This window comes from Amblyomma mixtum, chromosome 8 (genome assembly GCF_055824585.1).
Source record: "Amblyomma mixtum isolate Tamu chromosome 8, ASM5582458v1, whole genome shotgun sequence".
NCBI classification, from domain to species: Eukaryota; Metazoa; Arthropoda; class Arachnida; order Ixodida; family Ixodidae; genus Amblyomma; species Amblyomma mixtum.
The window spans coordinates 59,713,281-59,731,570 of NC_143019.1; the positions used below are offsets into that span (position 1 = coordinate 59,713,281).

General features: G+C 50.2%; 11 non-coding genes and 1 pseudogene across 11 annotated transcripts; all 12 read right to left on the reverse strand.

The window, feature by feature from the left end:
- Positions 1–5,873: 5,873 nt before the first annotated feature.
- Positions 5,874–5,946, reverse strand: TRNAR-ACG (transfer RNA arginine (anticodon ACG)). The gene has a single exon. It is a non-coding gene; the product is annotated as a tRNA-Arg (tRNA).
- A 7,459-nt stretch (positions 5,947–13,405) lies between these two features.
- TRNAR-ACG (transfer RNA arginine (anticodon ACG)) lies at positions 13,406–13,478 on the reverse strand. Its single transcript has one exon. It is a non-coding gene; the product is annotated as a tRNA-Arg (tRNA).
- An 82-nt stretch (positions 13,479–13,560) lies between these two features.
- On the reverse strand, positions 13,561–13,633 carry TRNAR-ACG (transfer RNA arginine (anticodon ACG)). Its single transcript has one exon. It is a non-coding gene; the product is annotated as a tRNA-Arg (tRNA).
- An 82-nt stretch (positions 13,634–13,715) lies between these two features.
- TRNAR-ACG (transfer RNA arginine (anticodon ACG)) lies at positions 13,716–13,788 on the reverse strand. Its single transcript has one exon. It is a non-coding gene; the product is annotated as a tRNA-Arg (tRNA).
- A 1,229-nt stretch (positions 13,789–15,017) lies between these two features.
- On the reverse strand, positions 15,018–15,090 carry TRNAR-ACG (transfer RNA arginine (anticodon ACG)). Its single transcript has one exon. It is a non-coding gene; the product is annotated as a tRNA-Arg (tRNA).
- Positions 15,091–15,172: 82 nt separating this feature from the next.
- Positions 15,173–15,245, reverse strand: TRNAR-ACG (transfer RNA arginine (anticodon ACG)). Its single transcript has one exon. It is a non-coding gene; the product is annotated as a tRNA-Arg (tRNA).
- An 82-nt stretch (positions 15,246–15,327) lies between these two features.
- TRNAR-ACG (transfer RNA arginine (anticodon ACG)) lies at positions 15,328–15,400 on the reverse strand. The gene has a single exon. It is a non-coding gene; the product is annotated as a tRNA-Arg (tRNA).
- Positions 15,401–15,482: 82 nt separating this feature from the next.
- Positions 15,483–15,555, reverse strand: TRNAR-ACG (transfer RNA arginine (anticodon ACG)). The gene has a single exon. It is a non-coding gene; the product is annotated as a tRNA-Arg (tRNA).
- An 82-nt stretch (positions 15,556–15,637) lies between these two features.
- TRNAR-ACG (transfer RNA arginine (anticodon ACG)) lies at positions 15,638–15,710 on the reverse strand. The gene has a single exon. It is a non-coding gene; the product is annotated as a tRNA-Arg (tRNA).
- Positions 15,711–15,792: 82 nt separating this feature from the next.
- TRNAR-ACG (transfer RNA arginine (anticodon ACG)) lies at positions 15,793–15,865 on the reverse strand. Its single transcript has one exon. It is a non-coding gene; the product is annotated as a tRNA-Arg (tRNA).
- An 82-nt stretch (positions 15,866–15,947) lies between these two features.
- TRNAR-ACG (transfer RNA arginine (anticodon ACG)) lies at positions 15,948–16,020 on the reverse strand. The gene has a single exon. It is a non-coding gene; the product is annotated as a tRNA-Arg (tRNA).
- Positions 16,021–16,104: 84 nt separating this feature from the next.
- Positions 16,105–17,246, reverse strand: LOC149332634 (uncharacterized; annotated as a pseudogene).
- Positions 17,247–18,290: the final 1,044 nt, after the last annotated feature.

An 18,290-nucleotide genomic window follows, 5' to 3' on the forward strand; every position in this document is an offset into this window, starting at 1 on the left:
ACTTGCGACGACCTCTCTGTAATAGCCGAATATACCACACGTAACTTCTTCGGTGGAGACAACAAACTCCGGCAGTAGGCGCCGCAGCCTAACTTGGCAGACAGTGCGCAAGAAAGGGTCGGAAACGTCGCGAAAAAACAAGAACCGGTTTACCACTTGCCGCAAAAAGAGGTGTCCAAGTCCCAAGCCACCGTCTTTCACCCGACGGAATAAGTTTGTTCTGCTGCAGCGTTCCCATTCTGCAGCCCAAACAAAGACGGCGAAAATCCTGTGGAACCTCTGTACATTTACACGCGAACAATGCAAAACTTGCATAACAAACCAAAGTTTACTGATATAATAAAGGTTACATACAGTAGCTCTGGCGAAAATCGATAAGTTGGCACCTTTCCACTTCTCCGCTTTCTCCCGTAGCGCTTTCGTCTGTTCTTGCCAATATTGCTCGCTTTGGCGATAACCATCAAGCTCGACGCCTAAATACTTGGTTGGGGTTTTCGCCCACGTCACATTTGCAAAGTGTTCAGGCTTCGATGGCCACCGTCCATGCCAGAACCCAAGGCACTTGGCCCAGTTCACCCCGCTTCCGGTAACCTGAGAGAACTCACGGACACATTTGACAGCCTCGGTTATGCTCTCATGGTCCACCGTACAAACTGCAACATCATCCGCGTACGCCAGCAGCTTCACCTCGGCTGCTTGTAACTTAAACCCATTAACGTTGTCATTGTTCAATATTTTAATACACAATGTCTCAATGTATATACAAAACAAAAGAGGGCTGAGAGGGCAGCCCTGTCGCACCGAACGCTGCACGCTAATGGGGGCCCCCAGACTCTTATTTACGATCAATCTCGTCGTGCAGTTTCGGTACGCCAGGGCTACGCCCTTGCGGATAACTGACCCTACATTCGCATGGTCCAAAACAGAAAACAAAATTTCGTGATCGACGCAGTCAAAAGCTTTCTCGAGGTCGACTTGGAGAATGGCCACCCGACCATTCGAGTCATCACAACACTCAAGAACACTTCGCAACTTGTGAATATTGGACATTATTGACCTCCCTTTTATCCCACACGTCTGGTGTGGCCCAACTATATCCTTAATCACCGTCTGCAATCTCCGAGCCAAAACCTTCATAAAAATTTTATATTCAACGTTTGTAAGTGCTATGGGTCTGTAAGCTGTAACCAGTCGTAATTTATCTATTTGATCCGTTTTAGGAATAAGCACCGTGTGGGATGACCCATATGACGGAGGGAGTGCATTTACTGTGTAGGCAGCGTTAAAGATAACGTTCAGGATAGGGGCAATTTCGTGCTTGAAATCTTTGTAAAAACGCGCGCTGAGCCCATCTGGTCCCGGCGATTTACCGGGGTTTAACCCTTTATGGGATAACGGGACAGATGGGTCCCGCTTTTTACTCTCACGAAAAACCTCCGTACGCGGCAGCGGGTGAATTTCTGGGCAACAGTCTTGTCGCGCCATCTATCTTGAGTCTTTGACAACGCCTGTGCCACTAAGTTTTAGGTTTTCCTGTAGATGGCACCATCAGCATTCAAAGCTGAACTTTTTCCTTTCTGAAGATTCATGCCGGAAAAATTGCTCCCGCTTGTTCGCGCCCAAAAAGATTTCGAGATGAATGGTAAGTTTTTCCTTTTCTGTCCTTCAAGGGAAATACTTTGTGCATGCCCTAAACGATTTATAAGGTAGTCAGAATCGCAGAGTGCCCGAAAAAGAGGTCTCTATGAGCGCCAGAGCCGGATTTACGGGATCGAAAACACTAAGCGAACGTGAAGGGCGCGCTCCAGGGGCATAATTTTTGCACATAGAATGCTGAAAGAATGCTACGAATAACGAAGTAAGCTGTCGATGTTGATAATTTTAAGTTTCGTATCGTTTACGAATTCGCAGGGGGCTCGCTTACGCGGAATGAAGCGCTGGCGCTCTACTTCAGTTTGCCTGACGAGTCTGAGATTAGCGAAGACGAGGACCAAAGCAGCGAGGACGACTTTGTCCCTGATCTAGCGCCGTCGGATTCGAGCTTTGAAGACGACGAAATCGAAGCTTGTCCATCAATGAGCAAGCGCCAACGGCGGTCTACTCCTTCAAAAAAAAGTTTCAGGAGGAAACGGAATGCGCTCCTGCTGGATCAAGGTGGAGAGAGTGAGCCAGAAGAGGAGGAGGTCGGCAGTGCATGGACTACACATGAACCGCTAAATACAGTTCAAAGCCCAAAGACATGGGATTCTCAAACCTCCCCAAAGGCGCCAGCACGCGAGTTGATGCATTCGCGCTCTATTTTGATGATGAGATGATTGAATTCATAGTTGAGCAGACGAACCTCGTCGGTGCAAAGAAGTACCCAAGGAAGTGACAAGTTCTGACAAAAGAAGAGTTACGAGCATATTTTGGTGCACTGCTGTTGATGAGCGTGTGCCCAGGGCACCACCTGTATCAGTATTGGAGCCGTGACCCTCTCTTTCATTGTGAAGAAATTCCAAAGCTGATGTCCTTCAAACGATTTCAGCAAACTATGAACTCGCTTCATGTGAATGACACAACGAAAGAAAAAAAGAGAGGAGAAGAGGGATATGACCGTCTGGCCAAGGTGCGCCCTCTTATTACAAAAAATGGTCGGAATTGCGGACGAAGTAAGGTTTGCAGGTAATGGGCACAACCCACGGAAAGTGCCAAACAGGCGAAGATGTAGGTGGTGTGCCACCTCCGGGAGTGAAACGCGCACGAAGTTTGTGTGTGGTGTGTGTAATGTACCCCTGTGTGCAACCTGCTTCGGCCCCTTCCACAAACAATGACAGAACTAACCACAGCTTGGTACTCGCGTGAGTCAATGGGACAGTGTTGTCCCACTTTTTCAAAAGGACAGCATGTGCCAATGGGACACATGCGTCCCACTTTTTTTTATTAAACTATTGCTGCTATTGTTCTGAAACTTCTTCCATATCATTTCTGAAGATGCCTAGACCCGAAAAATGTGTAGTGTTTTTCTCTATGTTACGGAAATTATAGGTGAACCCACAAAGGGTTAAACTGGCGATTGCATGCTCCACTTCTGTTTCAGTGATAGCCACTTCTAATCTCTCTTTTACGTCATCACCAAGACGCGGCATCGCCGCCAGAAACTGATCTTTAAATGTGATAGTGTCTACCGTGTGGGATGCGAAGAGCGCTTGGTAATGCTCGTTGAAAGCTGCTTTTATGTGGTCGTTGTCCGCCGACAAGACACCGCCCCATTCTATTTTGTCGATGTGGTTCCTTTCAGCGTTTGCTTTTTCCAACCCCAGCGCTCGTTTTGATGGCGCCTCCCCTGCAGCTATGTCTTCTGCCCTTGCCCTCACTAACGCTCCCCGATACCGTTCTTCTTCCATCAATTCTAGTTTTTGCTTTGTTTTCCTTACATCTTCAGTCCATTTCCCCGGCGCTAGAGATTCCTGTTGAAGCAGCCCATGGAGCAGCTTCTTTAACTCTGTCTCTTTCTGTTTTTCTTGAAACCGTATACAGGAAGCCCTCTCTATTGCTTTAATTTTTATAGTTTCTTTACACAGCTCCCACTGTTGCCATATGTGCATATTTTTACCGGGGCCTATTTTTGCAATTTCATCTTTTACTATGCTGGTATACAGTTCGTCCTGCAAGAGTTTATTATTTAATTTCCACATTTCCCACGAAAAAGAATTCCCTCTCTTTACCATCCCAAAACAACATTTAACTAAACAATGGTCTGAAAAAGATACTGGCACAACATCGTAACTATGACATTCAGGTAAGACATCGACGGATGCATAAATGCGGTCCAGCCGTGCATGGCTTGAACCCTGGAAGTGTGTGAGCTTTACTGCACGCGTTCCCTCAAGACACTCTGCTACATCTTCCATGTTCCAGTTCTCAACCATTCGCGATAACACTTGTGTGCTTGCATCTCTAAACGGTCGAGGGCTTGTCTTATCTCGCGCACTAAGAACACAGTTAAAATCGCCTAGGACGATCAGCTGTCTGTCACAACGAAGGCGTTCTTCGATGCTGTAAAAAAACTGCGCCCTTTCTTCTGCTTCATTTGGCGCGTACACACAAATAATCCGCCACTCGACGTTATTCAATCGAAAGTCAAGGAAGACACACCGGCCCGACACACAAGAGAAATGAGCTTGCACTTCTAGCCCCGGCAACTTCTTTAGAAAGAGAACACAACCAGCCGATGTGCCTACAGCGTGGCTAACGACAGCAAAAAACGAGGACGTGAAACGTTGCACCATTCTCCCGGTCTCTTCTTCGCCGTCGACTTTCGTCTCCTGCACGGCCAGTACATCTATGCCGTGCTCCGTTAAAAGCCGAAAAAGCTGGCCTTGCTTTCTTTTTCCTGCCAGACCTCTAACATTTAGGGAGGCGACTTTCAGCGGAGATGCAGGAGCCATTTTTACATAAGAAGAAGAGACCGAAAGCATGGTGCTTACCTCTCGCGTCCAGCACATGGCTAGACGCCACCGCCGCCATCGCCGCCGGCGTCATCCTGAGCGTGCACCTGGCCCAGCTCGGGAGGCGCCTTGTCGCCGGCGCGCTTCTCGCTCGCAAGGTTAGGGCGCGGCCGAAAACTGGCCCGCCTTGCTTGAGGCGTCTTTGCTGGTGGTTCCTCTACGCTGGGCGCCGCCTCCTTGTTGCCGTCGGGGCTGGTGTCTCCATGGGGACGCTTCCCAGGCGTAGCCACAGTGGTCGCACGGCCACCGGTGTTCTGCCGATGACCCTCGGTAGGCTCCTTCGCTACAAAGTCCATGGGCACTGGTAGGCTTTTTGCATCCCCCGAAGTCGCCTCCTTTGACTGAGGCGAGTCTCCCGTTGGTGGCTGGAGTCCTGGTCCACTGGCAAGGGGGGCGTCGCCGCTTGAAGTCGCCGACGTGTCCAGCGACACAGGGAGGTTGCCCAACTCGTCGGTACCCCTCGCTGCGTCCTCAGCCTCCGCGACATCCATCAGCTCCGCGCTGTCTCCTTTACCTCCGAGCCCGGTCGCAGACGCGTAGGTGCGGACGCAGTCCTCGTCCGCGTGTCCGTAGCGCCTGCACTTGGAGCACCTGGGAACCTTGCAGTCGCGACGAACGTGACCCGCGCCGTGGCAACGCAGGCACTGCATCGGCCGCCCGGGCACCACCACGAGAGCTAACTCGCCGGCGACTCGAACCTGGTGGGGCAGGTCGTCCACCTTCATACCTGGCTTCAACTTGAGCAGCACTGTTCTCGTGGTGGATCCCTTCTCTTTCATTCCTTGAACGCGCCAACGCTCCCGCGTCACCTCGGTCACGTTTCCGAACGCCGCGAAAGCAGTCCGGATGTCGTCATCGGCGACGCCGTGCAGCATCCAATGCAGGCGCAGCTTTACCTGCTGATCCTCCGGGTCGAAAACAATGCACCGGCGTCCCTTTACCTCAAGCTCCTTCAAGGCGGCTAATTTCTTCGCGGCTTCTGGGCTGCTGAAGGTTACCGCCCACACGTGGTTTACCTGGTACGCCCCCAACGCCACGACGTCGGGGAGCGCACCAGTGTTGGCGAGGGCGTCCCTGAAGTCTTCGACCCTGTAAGGTCTCACACGCACATCTCCGTGCAAAAAAACTGTGTTTAGAACAACACGTCCGGTGGGCAGGGTCGGCAAAAAGATCTCATACTCCTTGTCTTCGGCGCTGAACCTGTTTCCGCGGCCATCGATGGCCGCCGTCGCCGCTCCGTGGGAGCTCATGATCCTGCGTCCGTACACGCCAGTGGCCGGAAGTAGAATCCGCCACAGGCCCAGGACGAGGGCGGTGTTCTTGAAGAACACACTCAAGCGTTCCTTCGAGGGTCCCCAAGGCAAAGTCAAAAAAGAGGAGGAGCGAGCCTGCCAGGATTCGAACCTGGAATCTTCTGATCCGTAGTCAGACGCGTTATCCGTTGCGCCACAGGCCCCCTTTTTTTTCTTTTTATTGCCGGGCTTTGACATTACAAAACAGAACATAATAAAATGTACATACACTATACAGAGTTAGCCAGGATCCCAAAGAGTGGGCTTGACTTAGGTTAAAATTCTCTTAAAGTTACGAGGGGTTCCAGCCTTGGTAACCACTATGGAACCTCCACTATTAGCTTTTGTTCTTCCAGAAACTTGTGCATACTTTCTCTAAAATACATACGGGCTGGCCGTGCGTCAGGGTCACAATGATACCCTGCCATGCGGGAACGCCATATACTGTGGAGGCCCACCAGCATGACTAAGTCTAAGGAAACCCCATCCTCGTTTTTGGTTGGCAAAAACCTTATTCCGTATGAGTGGATTGGAAGCTGTTTCTTTAAAGTCCTCTGCAGCACGTCCCAAAAATAGACCCCTTCCCAACAGTGCAAAATTAGGAGTCACTTTCGCGACTAAAGTGGTGCAAGGCGAAAGCCTTAGTACAACATTCTGTCACGAATGTGGTTGTGAATGATGATTCAAGTGCTGCCTAGTCCATTGGCTGTCTGCGTGTGTTACTGATGTCAGGTTAACATGTTAAGCTTCGCCTGTAAGAGTGGAACGCGACAGCGTCTTGCAACGCTGCCAGGGAGTCCACAGAACGCCATCGCCAATTCGGCTGTACGCCTTGCTGGACAGTAAATTTATTTTTTGAGGAAAGGAAATGTATCTGTCTCGCATATCTGGGTGGACACCTGCACCTCGCCGTAAGGGAAAGAGGGAAGATGGGAGTGAACGAAGACGCCGTATTAGCTAGACGCGCCTTTGTTCATTCCAAACCATTCAGCTGGCATTACGGAGTGGCTAGCGTGCTCGTATCGCACTCCGGAGACCCTGGTTCGATTCCCCAACTCGACCAATTTCGTTCTCGGTTTTATTGATTTATGCGGTCTAACTAGAAAGGTTAATTAGGCTATTTCATATTTATATTATTGCATTTCTATCCATCGTGTTCTGTCATTCACCTGTCAATTGTTGGAACTGTCTAGGATGTTCGACACAACGTATATGAAACGAGCAACGTCGAACTGAGTGGGGAAGTGCGTGGTGGTGGAGCGAACGCGGTTTCGTACTTATCTGTTTTTTCAGCAGCGTCTTCTTCCGCGGACGCTGTTGTGCTGTTGTCGCTGCGGCGCGCGTCTTTCTTTTCTTTTCCTTTCTTCTGACCTCTTCATTCTCCTCTATCTTAATTAGGCTAATTGATTAATTAAGCAATTAACTAAACTCAGTCCAACTTAGTTGGAGCATCACTATCCGATCCCTTTGATTGGTTGCATGGTTACTAGCCAAAGTACAATTGGCCCCATTTGAAATTCGCGCACTGTGACGTCACGAGCATTTCGACCAATTGAAAAGCGTGACATTTTCTGTCGACAACTCTTGCTTACAACGATGAGGCATTAAAGGCTTCCGCCTTAAAAAGACATGATCAATTGTCTCCGGCTGTTTGCATATGAGACAATGCGACCCCCAAGGAAGAAATAACTGTTTTGCCTCCAGAAAAGTTCCAGAGTGTAACTTAAAGAAGAAACTCTTGACTCCCGGTGGCACCTTCATTTTCTTTACCCTTTTCAATACGTTGCAGCCCGGTCCTCCACAGTACATGGCCCTGTACAAGGGCACCGGAAAGAGGATGTCACACAAATCCTTGTACAAATCTTTCCGGCTCACATCACTCAAATATTGTTTTGAAAATCTAGCATTCAAAAATCGGACGCTGGCAACTATCTCCTTGAAAAACCCAAAAATGCCACCCGTCACACACTCAGTTGAAATCACAAAGTCTGGCAAAGCCCTACCGAGCCTTACTTGGCACACTGTGCGCAGAAAAGGATCATTCACACCGCGCAAAAACAAGAATCTATTGACCAATTGCTTCGCAAATAAATGTCTAAGCCCGAGTCCCCCATCCGTCACTCTTCTGAACAAATTGGTTCGCGTACACCTCTCCCATTTCGAGGCCCACACAAAAACAGCAAAAATACGATGTAACTTTTGTACATTAATTCGCGAACAATGCATCACTCGCAACACATACCACAGTTTGCTGATGAAAAACAGATTGCACACTGTGGCTCTCGCAAATATAGATAGATAGGACGCTTTCCACTTTTCAGCCTTTTCTCGTGTTTCTTGCACCTGCCGTGTCCAATACGGTTCGCTGTCACGGTAATTTTCCAGCGGGACACCCAAGTATTTCACAGGGGTCGTGTGCCAGGTCACGTTAGCAAAATTTTCCGGGGTCACTGACCACTGTCCATGCCAGAACCCCACACACTTCCCCCAGTTAACCCTGCTCCCCGTCACAGTGCTGAATCGCTTTACCCCGTCGACCGCGTTACGAATGCTATCGTGACTCACGCCAACAACATCATCTGCATATGCTAGGATCTTGACTTCAGCCGTCTGTAGTCGAAATCCTTGAACAGCATTATTTCTTATAATGTGCTTACACAAAGTTTCTATATAGATACAAAACAAAAGAGGACTGAGGGAGCAACCCTGGCGAACAGAACGCTGAACGTTAATGGGGGCCCCCAACGATTTATTAACAATTAACCTGGTAGTGCAATTTCTGTACGCCAAGGCCACACCCTCAGTGATAATAGTGCCTAAATTAACATGATGAAGGATAGAAAACAATATGTCATGCGCAACACAGTCAAAAGCTTTTTCTAAATCTAGTTGGAGAACTGCCACACGAGCGCCAATGGCGTCACAGCACTCCAACACACTTCTTGCTTTGTGAATATTATAAGCAATAGACCGCCCCTTTATGCCACACGTTTGATGAGGGCCAACAATATCTTTAATTACCATCTGAAGTCTGGCAGCTAGCACCTTCATAAAAATTTTGTAATCGACGTTCGTCAGCGAGATGGGCCTATATGCTGTAACCAGTTTAAGTTTTTGCGCGTCATCTGTTTTAAGAATGAGTACTGTATGGGACGTACCGTAGGATGGAGGCAGAGCATTACGATTGTAGGCTTCGTTAAATAAAGAAGTCAGCAAAGGGGTTAATTCACTCTTAAACACTTTATAAAAAACAGCACTTAAACCATCCGGGCCTGGAGACTTTCCAGGGTTTAAGCTTTCTATAGCGCGTTCGACTTCTTGCTGCGTAATCTGCTGCTCTAAAATTACTTTAAGCTCGTCATCAAGCCGTGGCATATCTTTCAAAAACTCGTCTCTAAATGCATTCGAGTCGACTTCATGTTGCGCGAAGATTGTCCGAAAGTGCTCAAAGAAGGCCAGCTGTATGCTATCGTTATCAGAGACTGAAGTGCCTGCCCATTCTACCTCGTGAATCTGGTTTCGTCGAGCGTGCGCCTTTTCCATTCCAAGCGCCCGCTTAGTGGGCGTTTCTCCCGCGACCAAATCTGCCGCTCGCGCCCGAACTAGCGCTCCCTGATACCGTTTTTCTTCGATAGTTTCCAGCTTTTGCTTTGTTTTCTTGATGTCTTCCATAAATATGCCCGGTTGTTTGCATTCTTGAGCTAACAATTTTTCTAGCATAACTTTCAGCTGCCTCTCTTGTAATCGTTCTTCGTGCCTTAGAACGGTGGACCGTTCTGTAGCCTTCATTTTAATGTCTTGTTTCGCTAGTTCCCACTGCAACCCGACTTCGTTTTTTCCCTCCCTCTCTATTTTATTAATCTTACCACGGCATCAGTGAAAGTTTTGTCACTTAGCAGGTTAGAGTTTAGTTTCCATAGGTCCCACGAAAAGCTGTTATTTCGCTTCTTCGATCCTACAGAGCACTCGACTACACAGTGATCAGAGTAGGACACAGGCAAAACATTGTACTTATGACATTTCGGCAATAAATCAAGTGACATATATATGCGGTCGAGGCGCGCGTGACTGACACGTTGAAAGTGCGTGTACTGCACATCGCGTGCGCCCTCTAAGCATTCGGCAACATCTTCCAAGGCGTATTCGTCTATCATTTGATTTAAAACCTCAGTACTTCTGTCCCTGAAGGCTCCGGTGCTACTCTTATCGCGAGCGCTCAAAACACAGTTAAAGTCACCCATGAAAACTATTTGTTTGTCGGAAATAAGATACTCTTGCAGGTTCTCAAAAAACGTTGCCCTGTCTTCCACTACGTTTGGCGCATAAATGCATAGCACACGCCACTCAACGTTGCAGTACAAAAAATCGCATACTACGTAGCGGCCCGATTGACAAGAAAAATAAGCCTGTATTTCGAGTCCCGGCAACTTTTTCACAAACACAACACACCCAGCAGAGTTGCCAATCGCATGGCTCACAATTGCATAGTACCTCGACGTGAATCGTTGCACCATGCCTCCAGTCTCCACCTCCCCTTCCACTTTGGCTTCTTGAACGGTTAGTACATCTATGTCTCTGTCCGTCAAAAGGCGGAGCACTTGACTCTGTTTTCGCTTCCCGCTCATGCCCCTTACGTTAAGCGTGGAGAAATTAAGGCACGACTCCGGATACATTTTGGTAGCGAAAGAAGAGGCCGGAAGCATGGTGCTTACCCTTCACGCCTAGCACTAAGCTAGACGCCGTCTTTTGCCCCTGAGTCATCGGGTGGACCAGGGTCACTCTGCTGCGGTGGGTGGGTGGTGGTGAAAACATTTATTAAATCATAGGGAGAGGTGTTGGGGGTCGTGACCTGAAGGGTCACGCTCTTACAACCACTAGGTGGGATTCCTAGACAGGTACCCCATTGGCGTTTGCCGCAGCCCGGGCGCGCTGCGTTAAGGCCCTTTGGGCCTCGAGGGTGCAGCAACCGGACAGGGTCGCCTCCCAGTCCTCTCGGGTGGGGTTTGGGATAGGGGGTAGGGATGGGTTCTGCTGGCAGGCCCACACCATGTGGTAAGTGTCAGACACCTCCCCACAGTGTGAGCACCGCCCGTCGAATTGAGGATCGAAATGTTGCAGAGTTGCCGGGCACAACATCGTGTTGGTGAGCAGGCGCAGGAGTACCCGCTCGTTGACCTTCCCCAGCCCTTTGCACGGGGTGGGAAGAGTTTGGTGCATGGATTTGTAATACTCGCATATTTCTTTAAAAGTATAAATCGGATTGAAATCAGTGTCCTGGTCGGCGTCGGGTCCCGTGGGAAATGCCCGGAGAGAGAGCGCGCGGGCGGCGGCGTCGGCTGCCTCATTTCCGTGGACGCCTTGGTGACCTGGAGCCCAAACGAGAGATCGGTGCGCGGGATCAGAGTCTCGGCTACAATTTTGGTAAATGCGATAAGCTAGGGGAGTAACCCACCCTTGCGTGACGTTACGGCAAGCCCCTCGCGAGTCGGTGATTATGTATTTGGAGGAGGTGTGAGAGGCTGCCAAAGCGATGGCAACCTCTTCTGCGTGGATTGCTGACTGGGCCTTGAAAGTAAGGGCGTCTACTGTTTTACCCTCGTGGACAACCGCGGCCATGTACCATCCCCTGGGGTCCGGGCCGGACGCGTCCACGTAGAAGACTCCTGGATTGCTCCGAAAATGGCGGTCCAAGGCTTCCGCCCGCGCCAGGCGCCTGCCATTATGATCCTCTTTGGACATATTGGTGGGGAGAGGCCGCACGTGGAGGGCGCGTCTCCAGTGTACGGGAAGGCGGCATCTCTCCTCTGTGAATTGAGTGTGCTGGATGTGAAGTCGGCTTAAAAGGCGGCGACCCGACCCTGTCTTTGTGAGACGAGTGTATTGGTTGTTGAGGTGGGCCTCCCGAAGCTCCCTAATAGTGTTAACCATCCCCAGTGCCAAAAGGCGGCTGGTAGAGGTAGAGACCGGGAGGTCCAGCGCTCGTTTCATGATTTTGCGGAGGATGACCTCGAGGGCATCCTCCTCCTGTTTCCGCAGGTGGAGATAGGGAGTCGAATGCAAGATTCGACTGGTCACGAATGCGTTCGCCAGCCGCAAGGCGTCTTTGCATCGTAACCCACCGCGCTTGTTGGAAACCCGGCGGACCATGCGGCCCACCTGGTCCCCCACCTGCCGGAGCTTGGCGAGTGTTGTGTCGCAGCGTCGCTGGTTGTGTATGAAAAGTCCGAGGACTCTGATTTCCTTGGATTCGCGAATGGGACCGCTTTTTAACGAGAGATTGATTTGGGTCGAGCATGTGCGCGAGGGACGCAAATGCACGAATTCTGATTTCTGCGGGGAGCATTGCAGACCACAGTCTCGAGCATAGCGGTCCACTATGCTGGCGGCCGTTTGCAGGCTGGTCTCCATATCCCCCAGGCGCCCTTGCGTAGCCCAGATGGTGATGTCGTCGGCGTACAGCGCGTGCTGGACCCCTTCGACCGCACCCAGTAGGGCGGGTAGGCGCATCATGGCAATGTTGAATAGCAGAGGGGACAGCACCGCGCCTTGTGGAGTCCCCCTCGTGCCGAGCAGGTGCCGGCTTATCGGCCGGCCGTCTTTCCGTCGCGACATTTGGCCGCGGCTTGAAAGGTGGTCGTCGTACTGGAGGTGCTTTTGCAGGCGGCTCCTCTGCGTTAGTCGCGGCCGCCATGTCTTCTTCACTGTCGGTCTGTGCATGGGAGCGTTTTGCGGGGCCGAAGACACTGGCCACGATAGTGTTGTCCTTTCGCGTCGCGACCTCACAGTCCATTGGTTTCAGCGACTCGTCAAGCTGTGGGCTCCCACCCTCAGTTGACGCTCTTTCAGCTGTCTCAGGCGATGCCGCTGCCGCAGTCTGCGTCTCCGCGCTGTCGGTCACCTTGCTCTCTTCACCCGTGGACACCGATGAATGCTTCGTCGCTGCCAGCCCTTCGTAACCTCCGGCACCCTTCGCAGCAGCTTCAGCCTCGTCTACGTCCATCAGCAGGTCTACCGACTCGTCCCTTGCCGTCGACCCTGTCGCCGCTGCGTAGGTCCGCACGCAGTCCGCCACAACATGACCGTACCGTCTACATTGTGTACATCGCGGTACCTTGCAATCCCTGCGGACGTGGCCCTTGCCTCCACAACGCAGACATTGCACTGGCCTTCCGGGCACGACAACGAGAGCCAGCTCTCCCGCGACTCGGATTTGGTGCGGGAGGTCGTCCACTTTCATGCCAGCTTTCAGCTTCATGAGCACGGCTCTTGTAGTCGACCCTTTCTGTTGGAAACCTTGAACCCGCCAGCGCTCCCGAGTGACTTCGGTAACTGTTCCGAATGCCGCGAGGGCCGTCCTTATGTCTTCATCTGCCACGCCATGCAACATCCAATGCAGTCGCAGTCTCACCTGTTGGTCTTCTGGGTTGATAATGATGCACCGACGGTCTTTCACCTGAACCTCCTTAAAATCAAGAAGGCGCTTCGTTGCCTCCGCGCTTTCTGATCCGTAGTCAGACGCGTTATCCGTTGCGCCACAGGCCCGGGACGAGGGCAGTGTTCTTGAAGAACACACTCAAGCGTTCCTTCGAGTGTCCCCAAGGCAAAAGCAAAAAGGAGGAGGAGCGAGCCTGCCAGGATCCGAACCTGGAATCTTCTAATTCGTAGTCAGACGCGTTATCCGTTGCGCCACAGGCCCGGGACGAGGGCAGTGTTCTTGAAGAACACACTCAAGCGTTCCTTCGAGGGTCCCCAAGGCAAAAGTAAAAAAGGAGGAGGAGCGAGCCTGCCAGGATTCGAACCTGGAATCTTCTGATCCGTAGTCAGACGCGTTATCCGTTGCGCCACAGGCCCGGGACGAGGGCAGTGTTCTTGAAGAACACACTCAAGCGTTCCTTCGAGGGTCCCCAAGGCAAAAGTAAAAAAGGAGGAGGAGCGAGCCTGCCAGGATTCGAACCTGGAATCTTCTGATCCGTAGTCAGACGCGTTATCCGTTGCGCCACAGGCTTTTTTTTTTTTTTTTTTTTTTTTTTTTTTTCTTTATTTCCTGGCTTTGGAAAACACTTCACAAAAAAAAAGGAACAGACAAATCACAAAAGCAATAGTACAGGACAATGAACACATTGAAAGACATACTCAGCCAGCGTCAGGCTGGCTTCGTCACATTAAAACTCCCGCAAAGACAACAAAGGCTCTACCCTTGAGAGCCAGTCGGGAGGTTCCGCAACCGCTTTTTGTATAGCGACAAACCAGTCCATACACTCTCGGAAATAAATTCGGGCAGGGCGCGCTTCCCTGTCACAGTGATAGCCTGCCATTCTGGAGCGCCATATACAGTGGAGACCCAGGAGCATAATTAAATCAAATGGAACCCCGTCGTCATTATCAATGCTTAAATATCGAATGCCATGCGAATCTAGGGGGAAATCTTTCTTCATAGTCCGTTGCAAAACATCCCAAAAATAAACCCCTTCCCAACAATGTAAAAAAACATGGTCTATTGTTTCCGGCTGCTTACAGATTAAACAATGCGAACCCCAAGGTAAAAATAAATCCTTTCCCTCGAAAAATTTCTTTACTGACAACGTTCCGGTGTGTAATTTAAAGAAAAAGGTCTTAGCGCCTGGTGGCACCTGCATTTTCTTTACTCTCTTTAAGACGTCCGAGCCTGGGCCTCCACTGTATAAGGCTCTATACAAAGGTTGTGGCAAAACAGTGTCACATAAATCTTGGTACAGCTTTTTCCGTTTTACACAACACAGATATTCATTAGAAAAACGCACTGAAAGAAATCTAACACTTGCGACGACCTCTCTGTAATAGCCGAATATACCACACGTAACTTCTTCGGTGGAGACAACAAACTCCGGCAGTAGGCACCGCAGCCTAACTTGGCAGACAGTGCGCAAGAAAGGGTCGGAAACGTCGCGAAAAAACAAAAACCGATTGACCACTTGCCGCAAAAAGAGGTGTCCAAGTCCCAAGCCACCGTCTTTCACCCGACGGAATAAGTTTGTTCTGCTGCAGCGTTCCCATTCTGCAGCCCAAACAAAGACGGCGAAAATCCTGTGGAGCTTCTGTACGTTTACACGCGAACAATGCAAAACTTGCATAACAAACCAAAGTTTACTAATACTTCCGTTGCGCCACAGGCCCGGGACGAGGGCAGTGTTCTTGAAGAACACACTCAAGCGTTCCTTCGAGGGTCCCCAAGGCAAAAGTAAAAAAGGAGGAGGAGCGAGCCTGCCAGGATTCGAACCTGGAATCTTCTGATCCGTAGTCAGACGCGTTATCCGTTGCGCCACAGGCCCGGGACGAGGGCAGTGTTCTTGAAGAACACACTCAAGCGTTCCTTCGAGGGTCCCCAAGGCAAAAGTAAAAAAGGAGGAGGAGCGAGCCTGCCAGGATTCGAACCTGGAATCTTCTGATCCGTAGTCAGACGCGTTATCCGTTGCGCCACAGGCCCGGGACGAGGGCAGTGTTCTTGAAGAACACACTCAAGCGTTCCTTCGAGGGTCCCCAAGGCAAAAGTAAAAAAGGAGGAGGAGCGAGCCTGCCAGGATTCGAACCTGGAATCTTCTGATCCGTAGTCAGACGCGTTATCCGTTGCGCCACAGGCCCGGGACGAGGGCAGTGTTCTTGAAGAACACACTCAAGCGTTCCTTCGAGGGTCCCCAAGGCAAAAGTAAAAAAGGAGGAGGAGCGAGCCTGCCAGGATTCGAACCTGGAATCTTCTGATCCGTAGTCAGACGCGTTATCCGTTGCGCCACAGGCCCGGGACGAGGGCAGTGTTCTTGAAGAACACACTCAAGCGTTCCTTCGAGGGTCCCCAAGGCAAAAGTAAAAAAGGAGGAGGAGCGAGCCTGCCAGGATTCGAACCTGGAATCTTCTGATCCGTAGTCAGACGCGTTATCCGTTGCGCCACAGGCCCGGGACGAGGGCAGTGTTCTTGAAGAACACACTCAAGCGTTCCTTCGAGGGTCCCCAAGGCAAAAGTAAAAAAGGAGGAGGAGCGAGCCTGCCAGGATTCGAACCTGGAATCTTCTGATCCGTAGTCAGACGCGTTATCCGTTGCGCCACAGGCCCGGGACGAGGGCAGTGTTCTTGAAGAACACACTCAAGCGTTCCTTCGAGGGTCCCCAAGGCAAAAGTAAAAAAGGAGGAGGAGCGAGCCTGCCAGGATTCGAACCTGGAATCTTCTGATCCGTAGTCAGACGCGTTATCCGTTGCGCCACAGGCCCGTTTTTTTTTTCTTTATTGCCGGCTTGGCGAAAAACAAGATCACAGTGTTAAAATACGTCCTCCGACATTTGGTGGAGCGTTCATTAAAAGTGTTTCAAGTTTGCAAGTTCATCCATGATACCAATCCATTCTGGGGGGTCATTTTGGGACTTGAGTGCATCTCTGACATATAAAATGCTCTCAATAAAGTACTGTCCCGCAGGGCGATTGTCAATGTCTGCATTCCGGACTGCCATACGCACTTTCCACAGACTGTGCAGGCCCAGCAGCATGACCATATCTAGGGGTATACTACCAAGATCTCGGACAGGTAGAAACCGGATGCCGCGAGGTGACAACGGGAGGTCTTTTTTTAAGGTTCGTTGAAGGATGTCCCATAAGAATACGGCATCCCAACACTCGAGGAAGATGTGTTCTGTTGTCTCTGGCTTTCTGCACAATAGACAGTTTGTAGACCACGGAACAAAGATTCCCTTTGCTTCAAGCCAGGGTTTTACCGCCAGTGTATTGCTGTGGAGCTGGTAGAAGAATGTTTTGGCTGAAGAGCGAATTGGCATCTTTTAACTCTTTTTAGGACGTCTCCTCCTGGGCCTGCACTGTATATGGTACGATACAAAGGCACGGGCATCATTAAATCACATATATCTTTGTACAATTGCTTCTTAGAGACAGTACACAAAAATTCTAAAGAAAAACGAGCTTTCAACATCTGGAAAGCAGCAACCGCCTCAAACAGGAAACCGCGGACACACGTGCTTCGTACGTCACTCGTCGACACAACGAAATTTGGAAGGAGTTCACGTAGCCTAACTTGTATGACGCTTCTTAAGAAAGGATCACTTTGGTCCCGCAGAAATATAAATCTGGAGACGACCTGTCTCAAAAACAAATGGGCTAGCCCCACACCTCCCTCTCTCACCGACCGGAACAAACTGGTCCGACTCGTTCGCTCCCATGTAGAGCCCCACACAAAAACGGCGAGAACTCTGTGCAGTTTCTGAACATTTACACGCTTCATGCACATAACTTGAAGCACATACCAGATTTTCGCCACTATAAACAAATTGCATACTGTGGCCCGAGCAAACACTGACAGCTCACGTCCTCCCCAGTTTAGTGTTCTCTCTCGCGCTTTGTCAGTTTCGCAATTCCAATATTCAGTAGCGTCCTTGTAATGCTCAAGGGGTACCCCTAAATAGTTTCCCAGTGATTCAGTCCATTGCATGTTTTGGAATGATAAAGGTTTGGTCTCCCAGCTCCTGTGCCAAAAACCCAAGCATTTACCCCAATTCACAGTGCTCCCTGACATTCTACAAAATTTGGTTACAATGCTCCCTGTTTCGTTGATGCTGTCTCTGTCTGTGCAAAACACTGCTATATCATCAGCATAAGCTAAGAGTTTAGCTTAACTCGCCATTAGACGGAAACCCCTCACTTGTTCATTTTGAATAACCTTCAAACAAAACGGTTCTAGGTATATCGCAAACAACAGAGGAGACAGTGGGCATCCTTGCCTCACGGATGTCAACACCTGAAAGGGTGTTGTGACGCATTCGAAACTCTCGGCATATGCCATCTTAACGCCTTCCATTATCACCGAACCTACATTAACGTGTTCTAATATGCTGAAGAGAATTTCGTGTACGACGCGATCAAAGGCCTTTTGCAAATCGATCTGCATCATGGCGACACGTTCCCCCCAAGCATCACAACACTCCATGACGCTTCTGGCCACATGTATGTTTGTAAAAATTGATCTTCCTTTAATTCCGCATGTCTGGTGGGGCCCAACTATTTCTTTCATCACCCTCTGGAGTCTTCTCGCCAAAGCCTTCGTGAAAATTTTATAATCGACGTTTGTCAGGCTGATGGGGCGATACGATGTCACTGAAAGCTGTTTCACGGGATCGTCAGTTTTAGGAATAAGCACAACGTGCGTTCTCCGAAAAGACAGGGGTAGTCGCTTTTCGTCATAAGCCTGCTTCAGTACTCTGTGAAGTGCAGCTGCTAGTTCATCCTTGAAAGACTTATAAAACACTGCGCCTATGCCGTCTGGTCCAGGCGTTTTGTCAGGGCAGAGTTCACCAATTGCTGTCCTTATCTCTTCCACCGTGATTGGCTCTTCTAGCGCAGACATCACATCCTGATCTAACTTCGGCATGAGGCTTAGAAATTCGTGTCCAAATCCGTCGTCTACACTTCTCTTCCGACCGAGTAAATCACGATAGTAATCTACAAAAGCTTGCCGGATTAAATCGGGGTCGGTGAT